Source organism: Chiloscyllium punctatum, chromosome 13, assembly GCF_047496795.1.
Source record: "Chiloscyllium punctatum isolate Juve2018m chromosome 13, sChiPun1.3, whole genome shotgun sequence".
NCBI classification, from domain to species: domain Eukaryota; kingdom Metazoa; phylum Chordata; class Chondrichthyes; order Orectolobiformes; family Hemiscylliidae; genus Chiloscyllium; species Chiloscyllium punctatum.
In genome coordinates this window covers 37,594,603-37,612,599 of record NC_092751.1, presented here as the reverse complement: position 1 = coordinate 37,612,599, position 17,997 = coordinate 37,594,603, and positions in this window count along the sequence as shown.

The following is a 17,997-nucleotide window of genomic DNA, read 5'->3' as shown; positions in this document are numbered from 1 at the left end:
CACTGGGGTGGTGTATATAATCCTACATGCTGGGAGGGTAACTCCTCCTGGTTTACAGATCACTGCACTGGGGTGGTGTACACAGTCCTACATGCTGGGAGGGTAACTGTTCCTGGGTTACAGAACAATGCACTGGGGTGGGGTACACAGTCCTACATCCTCGGGAGGGGGGGGTAACTGGTCCTGATTTACAGATTAATTCACGGGCAGACTAACTGGTTGTGGTTCATAGATAATGCAATGGTGTAGTCCGTGCAGCTCCACATACTGGATGGATATTTCTTTAATGTTCAGACATTAATGCACTGCTGTGGTCTGCACAGCTATCCACCCTAGACAGATATCTAGTCCGGGTTTATAGATCAATGCACTGCTGTGGTCTCCACAACGCCCCGTATTCCTGAGTAGCAGCTTTGAAATGCTGAATGTTCCCTTCCATTTCCTGTGTAGCAGGTATGAGAGATTAAAAGTTCTTTTCCAATCGCTGAGTAACAGCCTCCAATGGCTGACTGGCCTCATTCTGTTCCTGTTTTAAACTCTTGATGGGCTGAACAGCCTGCTTCAGTATCGGTGCAGTTGTGAATGGTGCTGAATATTTAGAAACCATCAGTGAATAGGCCACTTCTGACTTTATGATGGAGGGAAGGCCATTGATGCTGCGGCTGTTACTAGCCCACAGTGCCTCATGGATGGCCAGTTTCCATGTGCTCAGTCCTTTAGAAGTATGTCCTACTTCACAGGAGGGAGTGTCACATCACACAGTGAGCAGTACGCCGAATATGATTTATCTCTCCATCCCGGAGGCTCGCAGTCTCATTCGTGATGAAGGTCTGCTGCCCGAAACGGTGATTTTCCTGCTCCTGGGTTGCTGCCTGACCTGCTGTGCTTTTCCAGCAACACACCAATCTTGAGTGTGTCAAATATTAGGCTGAGACTTTCCCTCCACCAGGACTGTGTGCTGGCTGCTCCTACAGATACTGTCAGGGACAGATCCATCTGGGACATGGAGTTTGGTGAGAATGTTTCCCCCACTCTGGCTGTTGTGTATTGAAGCCTGTCCCTGCTCAGGCAGCGGTGGGCCTGTGGGGAAACTCTTAGTGATGGACATTGCAGTCCCACACCCAGAGGATGGTCTGAGTCCTTATCACCCTCAGTGTTTCCTCTGATTTGTTTCCAACATCAAGGGGAACTGAGTTATCACTGAGAGGAGGGGTGGGGGGCAGGAAATAACCATCCTCAGGCAATTTCCTTGACCATGATCTGTTACCATGAGATTTCCTGGGTTCTGGAATTAATGTTGGGGAATTGCAGGGTAACTCTTTCCCTGACTGTATCCCAGGGTGTCCCCACCACTGGTGGGTCTGTCCTGCCAGTGGGACAGGATATACCCAGGGTTGGGATGGGGCTTAATGAAACATTATGGGTGAGCACAATGGCACAGTGGTTAGCACTGTTGCCTCACAGCGCCAGAGACCCAGGTTCAATTCCAGCCTCGGGCGACTGACCGTGTGGAGTTTGCACATTACGACCCCCCCGTGTCTGCGTGGCTTTCCTCCGGTTGCTCTGATTTCCTCCCACAATCCAAAGATGTGCAGATTAGGTGAATTGGCCATGGGAAATTGCCCGTAGTGTTAGGTGCAGGGGTAAATGTAGGGGAATGGGTCTGGGTGGGTTGCGCTTCGGCGGGTCGGTGTCGACTTGTTGGGCTGAATGGCCTGTTTCCACACTGTAAGTAATATCATCTAATGTAATTTTGCCATCAGGCCTGATCCTGCGAGTATGACTGTGTCAGACTGTTTCCTGACTGGGAGTGTAGTGTTGGAAAAGCACAGCAGGTCAGGCAGCATCCGAGGAGCAGGGGAATGAATGTTTCAGGCATAATCCCTTCATCAGGAATGACGCTTGTGGGCCGGGGAGCTGAGAGCTAAATGGGAGATGGCGGGGCTGGGGGCTGGGGCTGGGGGCTGGGGGCTGGGGGCTGGGGCTGGGGCTGGAGCCAGGGGGCTGGGGGCTGGGGGCTGGAGATGGAGCTGGGGTAGGGGAGCTGGGAATGTGATCAGGAGACGGAGGTGGGGGAGAGGTGATAGGTCAGAGAGGATGGGGTAAGGTCATGGACAGGTCAAGGAGTTCCCCGGAACGTTCTGTCCCTGACATTCTTTAACTGACATTCCCTGGAACGTTCTGTCCCCGACATTCTATAACTGTCATTCCCCGGAATGTTCTGTCCCTGACATTCTATAATTGACATTCCCCGGAACGTTCTGTCCCTGACATTCTTTAACTGACATTCCCTGGAACGTTCTGTCCCCGACATTCTATAACTGTCATTCCCCGGAATGTTCTGTCCCTGACATTCTATAATTGACATTCCCCGGAACGTTCTGTCCCTGACATTCTATAACTGACATTCCCCGGAACGTTCTGTCCCCGACATTCTACAACTGACATTCCCCGGGATGTTCTGCCCCCAACATTCTATAACCGACATTCTCCGGAACGTTCTGTCCCCAACATTCTATAACTGACATTCCCAAACGTTCTATCCCTGACATTCTATAACTGACATTCCCCGGAATGTTCTGTCCCCAACATTCTATAACTGACATTCCCCGGAACGTTCTGTCCCTGACATTGTTTGTGAACGGCCGGACGTCAGTGAATTGAACAAACTATAAGATCCCGAGGGATGACCCGTTCCAGGGTGAAGGAGACTGTTCCGAAGGCCCCTCAGGCAGTTAAAGGGGTCAATACGTTTTCCATTCGTTTACTTGTCTTCCCGACACAGGATCGACCACAATTTAGACCAAAACACAGGAATTCCCAAACTCCATTTGTCTTCAGGAAACTGGGAGAGAATCCTTCAGGACAGCAACGTTTCCACCCTCCGTATTAGGAACTGGGAAGGAGTGACCTGTGTCTGCTCTCGAGTGATCGAGTGTGTGGGAACGTTCTAGAAAGCATCTGTCCTTATGGATGTGTCTCTGTGTATTTGGGGAGGAAGGGTTTCTTGTGGTTTATGTCACATTTTTCTCAGTAATTCCGACCTTCCCATTTGTTATTCCAGCTCCAATTATTTTAATAAATCCCTGAATACAGAGACACATTTGAAAATCTCACTGGGTCCCCGATCAAATGGGTCCCTTTGCCTCCAGGCCGATGGATAATGGGTTTGTTTTCCTTCCTCACAGTTAACGTAGTGACCATCTACGTCCTGCTTTATAAAGATTGTGGATTGTCTCCATGTGTCAGACGTTACCTGGGGGCCATGGCAGCGGCGGATCTCCTGGTCATTATCCTCGACCTGATACTGAGACACATTCCCATTGTTTATAAGGAACAGTTTTATTTCCTGTGGGTCTCCGTCCGCTTGTGTAATATCCACGCCGTCCTACTTTATGCAGCCACTGACTGCTCTGTCTGGTTCACCGTCACTTTCACCTTTGATCGGTTTGTGGCCATTTGTTGCCAGAAGCTGAAAAGTAAATATTGCCGTGAGAAAACAGCGGCTGTGGTTCTGGGAGCAGTGACTGTGCTGAGCTGTTTAAAGAACATTTCCTGGTATTTTATGTTCACGGCTCGGTATTGGCTGCAGAACCGCCCCTGGTTTTGTGTTGTAACAGACGCTGTTCAATACTCCATTGTCTGGGTCACAATCGAGTCCCTCCACCACATTCTAACCCCGTGTGTCCCATTTCTCCTGATTCTACTGCTCAATGTTCTCACCGTCAGACACATTTTAGTTACCAGCAGAGCCCGCAGGAGACTCCGCGCTCACACCAATGGGGACGCTCAGTCTGACTCAGAAATGAGAAACCGAAAAAAATCCATCATTTTACTGTTTATGATCTCGGCCAATTTCATCCTGTTATGGTCAATGTTAATGCTGTTTTCTATAAGGAGACGGATGTGGTATTTTGGTTATCAGTCTATGTATATTCATCGCTTTGTGGGGGAATTGGGCTACATGCTGCAGCTCCTCAGTTGCTGCACAAACACCGCGATTTATGCCGTGACCCAGACTAAGTTCAGGCAGCAGCTGAAGAACGTGCTGAAATATCCCTTCACCCAACTCCATCCATCCATCAAATTCCCTCATTAATCAATCCATTCGGGAATTTTCTCATTTCAGTTCAGTGTTTCAGTGATGGATCAGCCTGTCGCTTTGGTAACAGACTGAGGGTAGCGCTGGTTTGTCCATCCTTATCCCACAGGGGGGTTACAGGGAAGCATTTCAATGTTTCTCACAACTCAGGGGCCAGTGAGAAAAGGCACCATCCCACTGACTGTATCCATCACTTCCATTTGTAAACAATAAAAATGTTATTTAAAGCGTGCCGAGCAGCAGAGTGACCGATGTTGTTGTGTGTCTTTGTGTTGGAGAAGCTGAGCTGGAGAGAGACAGACTCAGCCCCAAGTCCTGGTCCTCAGGGAAGGGGAGGGCACCGCGCCCTGAGCTCAGGATCTGGGTTTAACTCCCTCTGTCCCCCCACTCCAACCTGGACTCCCCATTTCCTCTCCCCTACCCTTTCTCCTCATTGCTCTCCCTCTCTATCTCTGCATACTCTTTCCTTCTCAACACCTCTCCTTTTCACTCTCACTCATTCCCCCGTCTCTATCACACACACCCCCAATCCCGGTTTATCCTCCTGCCTCCACTCCTCCCTCTCTCCCTCCCTGAGAGAGAGAGAGAGAGAGAGAGAGAGAGGAGAGAGGAATGGCGTTGAGAGAGGGAACGCGAGGGGGCAAACAGAGGAGGCAAGAGAGGGAGGGAGATCGCAGCAAGAGAAAGAGAGAGAGAGACAGGGGCGAGACCGAGAGAGAGAGGGAGGAGAGAAAGGGAGATGAGGCGACAGTGATTCGAGAGAGTGTGAAAGAGCAGGGAGAGACAGGGTGTGGGGGCGAGAGACAGGGGGGTGAGAGAGAGGGGCAAGAGAGAGAGAGGAGGCAGGCGGGAGAGAGAGGGGGACGGACAAAAGGGGTGGGAGAAATGGGGGTGCGAGAGAGAGGGGGGCGGGAGGGGGGAGGCCGAGAGAGGGGGGTTGAGAGAGGAGAGGCAAGAGAGACAGGGGTGCGAGAGAGTGGGGGGGGGGGGGGGCGAGAGAGATGGAGCGAGAGAGGGGGGGCAAGAGAGACAGAGGGGGTGAGAGAGAGGGGGGGGCGACAAGAGAAACCAGAGGCATGAGAGCCCGGGGGCGAGAGAGACCGGGGGTGATGAGAGAAACCAGAGCTGTGAGAGACCCGGGGGGCGAGAGAGACCGGGGGTGAGACAGAGGGGGTGACGCGATAGTGTAAGGCAGTGAGAGAGAGGGAGGGGGCGAGAGAAGGGGGGCAAGAGAGGGGGGCTGAGAGAGAGGGGAGTGGCGAGAGAGAGGGGGGAGCGAGAGAGAGAGGGGGCGAGACAGAGTGGGAGGGCGAGGGGGGCAAGAGAGAGGGGGAGCGACGAGAGACCGGGGGCGAGAGAGACCGGGGGCGAGCGAGAGAGAGAGGGGGTGAGAGAGAGAGGGGCGAGAGAGCAGCGGGGCGAGAGAGGGAGGGGGTGCGAGAGAGAGGGGGGCGAGACAGAGGGGGAACGAGAGAGACTGGGGGCGACGAGAGAAGCCAGGGACGTGAGAGACCGGGGGCGAGAGAGACTGGGGGTGACGAGAGAAACCAGGATCATGAGAGACTGGGGGGGTGAGAGAGACCGGCGGGGGGGGGGTGACTGGTGAGAGAGACTGGGGCAAGGGAGACCAGAGGCGATGAGAGAGACTGGGAGTGAGAGAGACCTGGGGCAAGGGAGAGGGGGTGACAAGAGACTGGAGGCGATGAGAGAGACCAGGAGCGATGAGAGGGATTGGGGGTGATGAGAGAGAGAAGGGGGTTAGAGAGACCGGGGCTGGCGAGAGAGCGGGGTGGGGGGGCGAGAGAGTCCGGGGGGGTGGGGGAGAGAGACTGGGGCAAGGGAGACCAGAGGCGATGAAAGAGACCGGGAGTGAGAGAGACGTGGGGCAAGAGAGGGGGGGTGACGAGAGACCGGGGGTGACAAGAGAAACTGGGGGTGAGAGAGACCAGGAGCAAGAGAGAACAGGGGCAAGAGAGACTCGGGGGGCGAAAGAGGGACTGGGGGCGAGAGAGAGACTGGGGGCGAGAGAGAGACAAGGTGTGAGAGACATGGGGGCGAGTGAGACAGGAGCCGATGAGACAGACCAGGGGCGAGAGAGACCAGGGACGAGAGATACCTGGGGCAATGAGAAGCCGGGCATGACGAGAGAGAATGGGGAAAGAGAGAGACTGGGGCAAGAGAGACCAGGGGCGAGAGAGAGAATGGGGGTGAGAGAGAGGAGTTGACGTGAGAGACCGGGGGCGAGAGAAACCGGACAAGAGAGACCGGGGGCAAGTGAGACTAGGCGTGAATGAGACCAGGAATGACGAGAGACTAGTGGAGAGAGAGACTGGGGGTGACGAGAGATACCGGGGGTGACGAGAGAGACCGGGGGTGAGAGAGAGACCGGGGGTGAGAGAGACTGAGGGGGGCAAGAGAGACCGGCGCGAGAGACCAAGGGGAGAGAGAGACTGGGGGTGACGAGTGACCGGGGGCGACAGAGACCGGGGGTCGAGAGAGACTGGGGGGAGGCGAGCAAGAACAGAGGCGAGAGAGAGACAGGGGGTGGGGGGTGCAACGAAAGACCAGGGAGGGTGAGAGAGATCAGGGGTGAGAGACGCAGGGGGGCGAGAGAGAGCAGGGGGGCAATGAGACACACTGGGGCGAGAGGGACCGGAGGGTGAGAGAGAGACCGGGGGCGATGAGAGAGACCGGGGGCGAGAGAGACCGGGGGCAAGAGAGACGGGTTGACGAGAGAGCTGGGGTGACGAGAGAGACTGGGGGCGAGAGAGAACAGAGGCGAGAGAGATCAGGGTGGGGGTGGGGGGGATGAGAGAGACGGTGGGGGGGAGGGTGAGAGAGACCAGGGGCGAGAGAGACCGGGGCGAGAGAGAACAGGGACAAGAGAGACCCGGGGTGCGAGAGAGATCAAGGGGAGAGAGAGAGAGACCCGGAGAGATGAGAGACCAAAGGTGAGAGCGACCGGGGCGATGAGAGACCGGGGAGAGTCAGAGACTGGAGGCGAGACAGACTGGGAAGAGTTAAAGACTGGGGGTGAGAGAGACTGGGAAGAGTTATAGACAGGGTGTGAGAGACACTGGGGAGAGTTAGAGACAGGGGGTGACAAGAGAGTCCGGGGGTGAGCGAGACAGGAGTCGACGTGACAGACCAGGAGTGAGAGAGACCGGGGATGAGAGATACCTGGGGCGATGAGAAATCAGGCGCGACGAGAGAGAACGGGGCAGAGAGAGACCGGGGTGGAGTACGAGAGAGAGACCAGGAGTGAGAGAAACCGGGGACAATGAGAGACCGGCGGTGAGAGAGACCAGGGAGAGTTAGAGACTGGGAGCGAGAGAGAGACCGGGGGCAAGGGGGTAAGAGAGACCGGGGAGACAGAGTGACTGAGGGCAAGAAAGACCGAGGGTGATGAGAGACCAGGGGCAAGTGAGACCAGGGGCCAGAGAGACTGGGGGCGGCGAGAGATCGGGGAGTGAGAGACTGGGTGTGACTAGAGACCGGGGGCGACGAGAGAGACGAGAGACCAGAGGCGAGAGAGACCGGGAGTCTAGAGAGACTGGGGGCGAGAGAGACCGAGGGCAACAAGACAGAATGGGGGGGGGGGGGTGAGAGAGACTGGGGGTGAGAGAGAGGGGGTGAGGAGACAGACGAGGCCGAGAGAGGTCGGGGGGAGGGGGGGTGGGAGGTGGCGAGTGACCGGGGGCGTGGGAGGTGGCGAGAGACCAGGGGCGAGAGAGACCAGGGGCAAGAAAGAACGGGGTCGAGAGAGAGACCGGGGATGAGAGCGATTGGTGGGGGGTGGGTGAGAGGGACTGTGGGGGCGAGAGAGAGACCAGGGGCGAGAGAGACCGGGATGAGAGAGACCAGGAGTGAAGAGGGAGTCCGGAGGCGAGGGAGACCAGGGGTGAAGAGGGCGACCAGGGTGAAGAGGGAGACCGGGGGCGACGGAGACCAGGGGTGACGATACAGACCGGGGGGCTAGAGAGACCGGGGTTGAAGAGAGACCGGAGGCAATGAGAGAGACCGGGGACGAGAGAGATCGGGGGCAAGAGAGACTGGGGTGATGAGAGACCGGGGGCAACAAAAAAGATCGGGGCAAGAGAGACCGGGGGAAATGAGGGAGCGAGGGCGATGAGAGACAGGGAGCGAGAGAGAGACTGGGGGACAAGAGAGAGAGTCCGGGGGTGAGAGTGACCGGGGCGAGAGAGGGGTTCACAAGAGAGACCGGGGGCGATGAGACAAACTGGGGCGAGAGAGAGACTGGGGGACGAGAGAGAGACCAGAGGCGAGAGAGAGTCCCAGGACAGCAAGAGAGACCGGGGGGCGAGAGAGACCAAGGGCAGGAGTGAGACCGGTGGGGGTGTGGGGGGTGAGAGAGAGACCGGGAGCACGAGAGAGAGAGTCCGGGGGTGAGAGTGACCGGGGCGAGAGAGGGGTTCACAACAGAGACCGGGGCGATGAGACAAACCGGGGCGAGAGAGAGACTGTGGCAAGAGAGAGAGACCGGGGAGATAAAGACCAGGGATGATAGAGACCGGGGGCGAGAGAGCAACCGGGGTGGGGTGGGGGAGAGAGAGACTGGGGTGGGAGGGAGAGAGAGACCGGGGTGGGGGGGTGAGAGAGACCGAGGGCGAGAAAGACCGGGGGTGAGAGAGGGGTTCACAAGAGAGACCGGGACAACGAGACAGACCGGGAGCGAGAGAGAGAGACGGGGTGGGGTGGTGCGAGAGAGAGACCGGGGGGTGAGAGAAAGACAAGGGGCGGTGAGAGAGAGAGACCAGGGGTGAGAGAGACCGGATAGTGAGACAGGATGCTAGAGACTGTGTGTGACGAGAGACCGGGTCGATGAGAGACTGAGGGCGATGAGACACCACGGGGTGAGAGGTGACAGATACCAAGGATGAGAGAGACCGGCGGCAGGAGAGACTGAGGGCGACAGAGACCGGGGGGGTGAGAGAGAGGGTGACAAGAGAGACGGGGGAAGAGAGAGACCAGGGGCAAGGGAGACCGGGGGCGTGACAGACCAAGGGAGAAGGGAGACAGGGGCCAAGACATCGGGGGTGACAAGAGACCGGGGGCAACAAAAGAGAACGGGGGCGAGAGGGAGGGGGTGACGAGAGAGACCGGGGGCAACAAAAGAGACCGGGGGCGAGAGGGACCGGGGGCGAGAGAGACCGGGGGTGAGACACCGGGGGTGACGAGAGACCGGGGAGACAAGAGAGATTGGTGGGGAGAGAGACCAGGGGTGAGAGAGATCAGAGGAGAGAGAGACTGGGTGCGTGAGAGAGACCGGGGGCAAGAGAGAGACCGGGAGAGAGAGACTGGAGGCGAGAGACCAGTGGTGAGAGAGACCGGGGGACCGAGAGAGACTGAGGGGCAAGAGAGACTGGGGGGGGGCAAGAGATCAGGGGGCGAGAGAGACTGGGGGCGTGAGAGACGGGGTTAGGAAAGAGATCGGGGGCAAGAGAGACTGGGGGCGAGAGAAACGGGGTGACGGGAGAGACCAGGGACGAGAGAGAACGGGGTCGAGAGACACAAGGGGAGACGAGAGAGACCGGGGTGGGGGGGTGGGCGAGAGAGACCGGGTGGTGGTGTGGGGGGTGAGAGAGAGACTAGGAGCACGAGAGAGAGAGTCCGGGGGTGAGAGTGACCGGGGCGACAGAGGGGTTCACAACAGAGACCGGGGCGATGAGACAAACCGGGAGCAAGAGAGTGACTGTGGCAAGAGAGAGAGACCGGGGCGAAAAAGACCAGAGATGACAGAGACCGGGGGCGAGAGAGAAACCGGGGGAGGTGGGGGAGAGAGAGACCGGGGTGGGGGGGGGAGAGAGACTGAGGGGGAGAAAGACCGGGGGTGAGAGAGGGGTTCACAAGAACGACCGGGGCAACAAGACAGACCGGGAGCGAGAGAGAGAGACGGGGTGGGGGGGGGGGGTGCGAGAGAGAGACCGGGGGGTGAGAGAAAGACCAGGGGCGGTGAGAGAGAGAGACCGGGGGTGAGAAAGACCAGATAGTGAGACAGGATGCGAGAGACTGTGTGTGACGAGAGACCGGGTCGATGAGAGACTGAGGGCGATGAGACACCACGGGGTGAGAGGTGACAGAGACCAAGGATGAGAGAGACCGGCGGCAGGAGAGACTGAGGGCGACAGAGACCGGGGGGGTGAGAGAGAGGGTGACAAGAGAGACGGGGGACGAGAGAGACCAGGGGCAAGGGAGACGGGGAGCGAGACAGACCAAGGGAGAAGGGAGACAGGGGGCAAGACATCGGGGGTGACAAGAGACCGGGGGCAACAAAAGAGAACGGGGGCGAGAGGGAGGGGGTGACGAGAGAGACCGGGGGCAACAAAAGAGACCAGGGGCGAGAGGGACCGGGGGCGAGAGAGACCGGGGGTGAGACACCGGGGGTGACGAGAGACCGGGGAGACAAGAGAGATTGGTGGGGAGAGAGACCAGGGGTGAGAGAGATCAGAGGAGAGAGAGACTGGGCGCGTGAGAGAGACCGGGGGCAAGAGAGAAACCGGGAGAGAGAGAGAGACTGGAGGCGAGAGACCAGTGGTGAGAGAGACCGGGGGGCCGAGAGAGACTGAGGGGCAAGAGAGCCTGGGAGTGGGGGGGGGCGAGAGATCAGGGGGCGAGAGAGACTGGGGGCGTGAGAGACGGGGTTAGGAAAGAGACCAGGGGCAAGAGAGACTGGGGGCGAGAGAAACGGGGTGACGAGAGAGACCAGGGACGAGAGAGAATGGGGTCGAGAGACACAAGGGGAGACGAGAGAGACCGGGGTGGGGTGTGGGCGAGAGAGACCGGGTGGTGGGGGTGGAGAAAAAAGAGACCGGTTGGCAAAGAGGCCATGGCGAGAGACACTGGGGGTGAGAGAAAGAGGGTGAGAAGACACCGGCGGCGACAAGAGAGACCGTGGGCAACGAGAGGTAGCAGGGGGCATAAGGAGAGCAGGGGTGAGAGAGACCCGGGGTGAGAGAGACCCGGGGCGAGAGAGACCGGGGAGGGAGGGGGCGAGAGATAAGGTTGAGAAGAGAGACTGGGGACGATGAGCCATATCGGGGGCTAGAGACCGGGGGCAAGAGACCAGGGGTGAGCGAGACCAGGGGCGATAGAGACTGGGGGTGAGAGAAAGGGGGTGAGAAGAGACCGGCGGCGACAAGAGAGACCGTGGGCAACAAGAGGTAGCAGGGGGCGAAAGGAGAGCAGGGGTGAGAGACACCCGGGGCGAGAGAGACCGGGGAGGAAGGTGGCGTGAGATAAGGTTGACAAGTGAGACTGGGGACGATGAGCCATATCGGGGGCGAGAGACCGGGGGCAAGAGACCAGGGGTGAGTGAGACCGGGGGCGATAGAGACTGGGGGGGCAAGAGACCGTGGGTGAGAGAGAGGGGGTGACGAGAGACACTGGGTGCGCGAGAGAGAGACCGGGGGTCAAGAGAGACCGGGGAGTGCGAGAGACACCGGGGTGAGGGGGAGGGACAAGAAGAAGACAGGTGGGGCAAGAGAGACCGGGGGCGAGAGAGACCGGGGGCGAGAGAGACCGGGTGCGAGAGAGAGCGGGGCGCAAAAGAGACCTGGGGTGAGAGAGACTGGGAGTGATGAGAGAGACCGGGGGCGAGAGAAAGTGGGGTCGAGAGAGACCAGGGGCGAGAGAGAGACCGGGAGCGAGAGAGGCCGGGGGCGAGAGAGGCCAGGTGTGAGAGAGACAGTGAGAGACAAGACAGACTGGGGGCGAGAGAGACCGGGGGCGAGAGAGAATGTGGGCGAGAGAGACCGGGGGCAAGACACTGTGTGTGACGAGAGACCGGGGGGCGAGAAGAGAGACTGGGGGGCCAAGCGAGACCGGGGGAAGCAAGAGAGACCGGGGCAAGAGAGACTGGGAGCGAAAGAGAGCCCGGGGTGACAAGAGACCGGGGGTGAGAGAGACCGGGGGTGAGAGACCGGGGGAGCCAACAGAGACCAGGGGAGGCGAGAGAGACCGGGGGCGAGAGAGACCGGGAGGGTAAAAGACACTGGGGGCAAGAGAGATTGGGGTGGAGAGAGACCCAGAGGTGACGAGAGACACGGGTGGCGAGAGAGACCCGGGAGTGACAAGTGACCGGGGAGAGTAGAGACCGGCGGCGAGAGAGACCGGGGAGTGAGAGACACAGGGTGACAAGAGAGACCGGGGATGACTCCTGGGTACCTCACATGCTGTATGTAAACCCTAAACCACTCAATTAGATTCCAGTCTGGAAATCACTCCTGGGGATCTGTTATTGGATCTGTGAAGTGATCCTTCTTGGATGTTACACCGAAGACAAGATAAACTAAATGGTCAAATGTTACATTGGGAGCAGGAACACAGAAAGCTGCTGGTTCATTTCTGTCCTGTTACATATCTCCAAGTTTCAGATTGGGGCTGAATTTCTGACACAATGTGGAAAGTCTCAAAAGCTGTTTACTGTCCTGCACGAATACATCATCATAACATGAATTCTCTTGCAAGATAGGAAATGGAGACAGCTTCTGGAAGGTGTCTGTATACCTGTGTGTGTGATTCTGTGTGTCTGTGATTCTGTGTACATTTTCAATGTTTTATATAATTTCAAACTGTATTGATGTTGCCAGTCTCTCTTGCTTTTCCTTATTTACACACTCAATGTCATTGTTTTGCTGATATAAAATGGTGGCTGTGGACAAATCTAAAATGTCTGCCTGACTGATTTATGTCAGGAATACTTTCAGCATGGGAGAGGGGGCAATGTGTCAAAAGCCGTTTCCATTCATTGATGCTAGCAGAGATAGGAAATGGAGACAGCTCTTTGAAGGTGGTTAAAATGTAAATCCCAGAACCTGTTTACAGTGAATGTGGAGAGACAATGTGACATTCCAGTAAGGTCTGCCTTCCTTTCCAAGCTCCTAATATATGAGAGAAACATAATATACAAAACCTGAAATAGCTCAGCCACTGAATTGTAGATTTGCAGCGTTGGATCAGAATAATGCCTGGCGAGGCGTTATCTCAAATTGAAGGGTTTCTCAAATCCCACACTGACCTTCTGTGGGTTCAAATTGGGAACCCATTGACTAGATTCAAGTCTGTAAATCACTCCGGGCTATATTTTTATTCTGTACATAACCACAATGAACCCCTTGATTAGATTCCAGGCTGTAACTCACTCTGGGCTGTCTGGTATTCTGTATATAAACCACCCTGAACCCCTCAATTAGATTACAGGCTGTAACTCACTCTGGGCTGTCTGGTATTCTGTATATAAACCACTCTGAACCCCTCAATTCGATTCCAGGCTGTAACTCACTCTGGACTATCTGTTATTCTGTATATAAACCACCCTGAATCCCCCAATTAGATTCTAGGATGTAACTAACCCTGGGTTATCTCTTATTCTGTATATAAACCACCCTTAACCCCTCAATTAGATTCCAGGATCTAACTCACCCTGGGCTATCTGTTATTCTGTACATAAACCACTCTGAACCACTGTTAGATTCCAGGCTGTAATGCACTCCGGGCTATCTGTTATTCTGTATATAAACCACCCTGAATCCCTCAATTAGATTCCAGGCAGTAACTCACTCTGGGATATCTGTTATTCTGTATATAAACCACTCTTAACCCCTCAATTAGATTCCAAGCTGTAACTCACTCCGGGCTATCTGTTATTCTGTATATAAACCACTCTGAACCCCTCAATTAGATTCCAGGCTGTAACTCACTCCGGGCTATCTGTTATTCTGTATATAAACCACTCTGAACCCCTCAATTAGATTCCAGACTGTAACTCACTCCGGGATATCTGTTATTCTGTATATAAACCACTCTGAACCCCTCAATTAAATTCCAGGCAGGAACTCACTCTGGGATATCTGTTATTCTGTATAGAAACCACTCTGAACCCCTCAATTAGATTCCAGGCTGTAACTAACTCCGGGCTATCTGTTATTCTGTATATAAACCACTCTGAACCCCTCAATTAGATTCCAGACTGTAACTCACTCTTGGCTATCTGTTATTCTGTATATAAACCACTCTGAACCCCTCAATTAGATTCCAGACTGTAACTCACTCCGGGATATCTGTTATTCTGTAACATAAACCAGAGGATTTGAGCTACGGGGAGAGGCTGAACAGGCTGGGGCTGTTTTCCCTGGAGCATCAGAGGCTGAGGGGTGACTTTATCGAGGTTTATAAAATCATGACGGGCATGGATAGGAGAAATAGACAAAGTCTTTTCCTCGCTGTAGGGGAGTCCAGAACTAGAGGGCAGAGGTTTAGTGTGAGAGGGGAAAGATATGGAAGAGACCGATGGGGCAACTTGTTCACTCAGAGGGTGGTACATAAATGGAATGAACAGTCAGAGGAAGTGGTGGAGGATAGTACAATTGCAACATTTAAAATTCAGCTTGATGGGTATATGAATGAGAAAGTATTGGAGGGAGATGGGCCAAGTGTTTGAAAAAGAGACTAGAGTAGGTTAGGATATCTGGTCGGCATAGACAGGTTGGACGAAAGGGTCTGTTTCCATGCTGTACATCCCTAGGACTGTATGACTCCGCTATTTTGTGACTCACTACTTGTTATCTGTTATTCTGTATGTAACCCACCCTGAACACCTCGATTTGATTCCAATCTGTAACTCACTCCAGGCTATCTGTTATTCTGTATATAAACCACCTGAACCCCGCGATTAGATTCCAGGCTGTAACTCACTCCAGGCTATCTGTTATTCTGTATGTAACACACCCTGAAGACCTCGATTTGATTCCAATCTGTAACTCACTCCAGGCTATCTGTTATTCTGTATGTAACCCACCCTGAACCCCTCGATTGGATTCCTGGCTGTATCTCATTCTGTGGCATCTATTAATTCTGTATATAAATCACTCTGAACTCCTCGATTAGGTTCCAGGCATTAGCTCACTCAGGGCTATCTGTTATTCTGTATATAAACCACCCTGAAACCCTCAATTAGATTCCATGCCTTAACTCACTCCAGGGTATCTGTTTTGTGTATATAAACCACCCCGAACCCCTCGATTACATTCCAGGCTTTAACTCACAGATGCAAAGTAATTGGTTATTTGCTTCGCCATTTCCCTGTTAGCCATAATAAGCTCATCTCTCCTGAATGCAGATTTCCACATTTGACTATGCTTTTCTCTTTCCTTTGAAATATAGACCATAGATTTATGCAGTCTTTGTGTTCCTGTTTGTTTGCATGTATGTTCGCTTTTTGATTTCCTTATCCGTTTCATGGCCCTCCTTTACTGGATCGTAATTTTCTGAGAATTCTCAGGATTCCACAATGTCTGGAATTCTTCTGAAGTAACTTCCTGAAATTAATATAATCTTTAATTTATGATGCTTATCATTGTTAACTCACTTTCTCACTCGTGGGTGTTTTACCTGAAATAAATAGACGTATTTTTCAGACTTTGTAGTATTTCTATAAACCTCCTGGTCCTGACCATATATATTCAGGAACACTGCAGGAGGACAAGAAAGAAATAGCAAGGGCCCTGGTTGGTACTTTTCCATCATCGGGAGCCAATGGGTGAGGTCCTGGAGGACTGGAGGGTAGTGAATGTTGTGCCGTTATTCACGAAGGGCTACAAATAAAAACCGGGGAACTATCGACGAATAAAGCAAAAATCTGTGGCAGGTAAGTTACTTGAGATGATTCTGAGGGAGAAGATATGCATGCATTTGGAAAGACAGGGCCTTGTGAATGGGGGATTTTGGCTCACAAATTTGTTAGACTGCTTTGATGAAGTGACCAGTAACTTTGGCAAGGGCATGGTTGTATATATAGATTTCAGTAAGTCCTTCAATAAGGTTCCACATGGTACGGAGGGAGAGTTGGCAAATTCGGTCCAAAATGGTATTGATGATAGGAAGAAGAGGGTAATCGTGGAAGGATGCTTGTCGGACTGATGGCCTGTGATGAGTGGAATGCCTTAGGGGTCGGTGCTGGGACCATACATTCATATATTACACATATCTATGATTTAGATGAGAATGTACAGGCATGATGTGTAAGTTTCCAGGTGACACTAAAATAGGTGGTATCGTGGACAGTGAGGAAGGTTATCAGAAATTTCAGAAATTACAGCAGTACCTTGATCAGGTGGGGAATTGGGCCGAGAAATGGCAAATTGAGTTTAATTCAGATAAGTGTAAGTTCTTGCATTTTAGAAAGTCAAATTAAGGCAGGAGTTTCATGGTGACTGGCAGGGCCTTAAGGAGTGCAGGGGAACAGAGTGACCTTGGAATTCAGGTGTACGGTTCTCTGAAAGTGGAGTCCCAGGTAGACAAGGCACTGAAAAAGGCTTTTGACTCACTGGCCTTCATCAGTTAGAGCACTGATTATCGAAATTAGGGAGTTATGTTGCAGTTATACAAGATGTTGGCGAGTCCATACTTGTCACGTCATGTTCAGTTTTGTTCACTTTGCACGAGGAAGGATGTTATTAAACTGGAAAGAGTGCAGAGGAAATTTACAAGGATGTTGCCAAGACTCAATGGTCTGAGTTATAGTGAGAGGTTGAACAAGCCAGGAGTTTTTAATTTAGAATGTATGAGGCTGAGGGGGATCTCATAGTAGTGTATAAGGTCATGGGAGACATGGATAGAGTCAATGCACTCAGTCTTTTTTTCCCCAGGATTGGGCAATCACGGACTAGAGGGAATCAATTTCAGGTCAGAGGGGAAAGAGTAAAAGGGAACCTGAGGAGAAATTTCTTTTACAAACAGGGTGGTCTGCATATGGGATGAGCTGACAGCAGAAGTGGTTGAGGCGGGTACATTCACAAAATTTAAAATACATTTGGACAAATACAGAGGTAGGAAAGGATTAGAAGGATACAGGGAAATGGCGGGGAAATGGGGTTAGTGTGAATGGACATTTTTTTCGGGATGGACCAGATTGGGCCGAATGGCCTGTCTCCGTGCTGTAAGACTATATGGGTCTAACAATCATTATTCTCCTACTGAATGTTATATTGTATTTTCCCAATTCACTGAAGCGAACTTGACACTCACCCCTTAGGGCTTCCATGATGTTTGACCAGTATGTTCAAACATCCCACATTGAATGCAGACGCCGTGTAAAATACAACATATTAATGTCACTTTTCCTCTAAAGCTGCTTCAGAACAAGGTTAGTAATTAGCCTTTCCGACCACACAATAGACAATAGACAATAGGTGCAGGAGTAGGCCATTCTGGCCTTTGAGCCTGCACCACCATTCAATATGATCATGGCTGATCATCCTTAATCAGGATCACGCAACACCAAATCCGAAATAATCTGCTCTCTAGTTTGGTTCACAACATACTCTCCAACCTACCTGATATACACTATAGGAGGTTATTTTTCACAACATTAGCAGTCACTTAGTTAACTCAGTTTCGATGCAACTTGACACCATCCATTATTACTGCAGAACCCACGAGTATTTGTTACTCATTCACAGGATGGGGGTCTGGGCTGGATAACCAGCATTTACTGGCCATACCAGACGGCAGTTAAGCGTCAACAGCGTTGCCTTGGATCTGGAGTGACATGCAGGCCAGACCAGATAAGAATTTCCCCCCCCCACGCATTTCTCCACCCCACACATTCCCCCCCCACGCATTCCCCCCCCCCACGCATTTCGCCCCCCCCACGCATTCCCCCCCCACGCATTCCCCCCACGCATTTCCCCCCCAAGCATTCCCTCCCCACGCATTTCCCCCCCAAGCATTCCCCCCCACGCATTCCCCCCTCACGCATTTCCTCCCCCACGCATTTCCCCCCCACGCATTCCCCCCAATGCATTTCCTTCCCCACGCATTTCCCCCCCACGCATTTCCCCCCCCCACGCATTATTAAAAAACATCTATTTTAATGC